The 1,989-nt window shown below is 41.3% G+C and overlaps 1 protein-coding gene and 1 long non-coding RNA gene across 2 annotated transcripts in view; both read left to right on the top strand.

Annotated features, from left to right (window-relative positions):
• EPHA6 (EPH receptor A6) overlaps positions 1 to 1,989 on the top strand; it is a 1,262,645-nt gene that overhangs the window by 665,238 nt on the left and 595,418 nt on the right. The gene's annotated exons all lie outside the window — the stretch shown is intronic.
• The window catches only part of LOC109303522, a 19,521-nt gene that overhangs the window by 3,660 nt on the left and 13,872 nt on the right, over positions 1 to 1,989 (top strand). Inside the window, exon 2 of the long non-coding RNA XR_002099148.1 lies at positions 20 to 22. This is a non-coding gene — a long non-coding RNA (uncharacterized LOC109303522). The remainder of the gene's footprint in view (positions 1 to 19; positions 23 to 1,989) is intronic.

Below are 1,989 nucleotides of genomic sequence, written 5' to 3'. Positions count from 1 at the left end.
TATCTAGGTCTAACTGTAGCCTGTTGCTCCCCTCAATTGTGCCCACTTCCCCCCACATCTTAGTGTCATCAGCAAACTTGAACAGGGTGCTTTGCACCCCCTCATCCAAATCACTGATGAAGATGTTGAACAGGGCAGGCCCAAGGACCGAGCCCTGTGGGACCCCACTTCCCACGTCCTTCCAGGTCGAGAAGGACCCATCCACTACCACCCTCTGGGTGCGACTCTCTAGCCAGTTGGCGACCCATTGGACTGTATGGGTGTCTACGCCACAGTCCCCCAGCTTCCTAATGAGAATGGGGTGAGAGACAGTATCAAAAGCCTTCCTGAAGTCTAGGAAAAGTATATCCGCTGCCACCCCTGCATCCAATGATTTAGTGACCTGGTCGTAAAAGGCCACCAGGTTGGTCTGACAGGATAGTGAGAAAGTTCTTCCTCATATATAACTTAAATCTTCACTGTTACAATTTTAGAAGATTACTGCTTCTCCTGTGTCCTATGAACATAGAAAATTAACTGCATCTTTCCTGAAGTGCCCATAAGTGGACACTGTACTCCAAGTGAGACCTCATCATCAGTGCTGAAGAAAGTGGAACACTAGCATCCTATGATTTGTACTTAGCATTCCTGTTAATACACACCAATATGCTATTGACTTTTTCTTTTTACAACCACACCCTACACTTTCAATTCATATTCAGCTCACAGTCCACTTTCTGCAGTACTGCAGCCAGCCCAATTGTTCCCCAATTTGTATTTGTACATTTGATTGCTCTGTCCCAAGTGAAGCACTTTGCATTTGTCATATTGGATTCCACCTAATTTATTTCAGACCATTTCTCCTATATGAAGGTCATTTGGACTCCTATTCTTTTCTTTCAAATTGTATGTTCCCTGTACCCAATTTGGTATCATCTGCAAATATACTAAGTATGCACTGAATTCTAACCTCCAAATCATTAACTGAACAATACTGGACCTAGACCTGTAACAGATGTAAGAATATCTACACAGTATTTTACATCGGTTTAACAAAATCTGTTTAAAAGAGAAGCAAAGTCTAACTAGTGCTGCTTTCCCTTAGAGGGAAAGCTTCAGTCCTGCTCTGAGATCCCAAATTCACCAATGTACTTTATACTAATGGACAGACATAGTGAAGACCAGAACTTTTTGGTTTCTGAAGATTGTCAGGAGTTCCCAGAGGGCAGAGCTGATATATGGTAGCAGGCCAGCATATGCACTGGAAGCCTCTTCCTTCTAATTTTCATTACACAGGGGACTTTGCTTCTTGGATCTACCAGTGCACTGACTTTCAGCACCAAACTCACACATTTTTTTCAAGATGAAGCTTACAGGCATGCAAAATGTTTTAAAACTCCTAAAAACAAGCTTATTATAACCAGGAGTCTTTGGCATTGGATACTATTATAGCCTGTTGCCTGTATTCTTCTTTCCCACCTGAAAGAAGTGATGGTTGCTGTTAAGATACTGTATCTCATGAAAATATTGTATGTGCTGCTACAACAGCACCATAAGACTTGACTCTCAAAGCAAATCTCTCGCTTTTGCATTTCCGAGGTGAGAAGAGAAGCAGAAATACCAAAAACAGGAAAATGCCTAAAAGGGCATCTGTGTGGTTTTCCCCATGGTAGTCACAGAATGGAAAATGCTGTATGTCTTCACACCTTCAACATGATCCACAAACCAATGCGGTTCAGACAAAAATTCAATCTACCTGAAATCTGTGATGTTCACCAGTATGTGTGCAGGACTTCCAGGGAGGGCCTAGTTCATACTATATTAATATTGTCACCACTCATCAGTTGTTGTTTTTTTCATCCACAGTAGCCAGGTTCTTCACTATAAAGGCAAAAGGCAGTAATTCTGTAGTAATGCTTTAAATCTCTCCAACAAATTACAGGACTCTAGCTGTACATTGGATAAATATTTTAATTAATTACCATTTATACCAACCAGTGTGTTAAAATT

Source organism: Gavialis gangeticus, unplaced genomic scaffold, assembly GCF_001723915.1.
Source record: "Gavialis gangeticus isolate Ggan-Ray unplaced genomic scaffold, GavGan_comp1, whole genome shotgun sequence".
NCBI classification, from domain to species: Eukaryota; Metazoa; Chordata; order Crocodylia; family Gavialidae; genus Gavialis; species Gavialis gangeticus.
The sequence above is the reverse complement of the archived record's forward strand: the minus strand, read 5'-3'. Positions and strand labels throughout refer to the sequence as shown.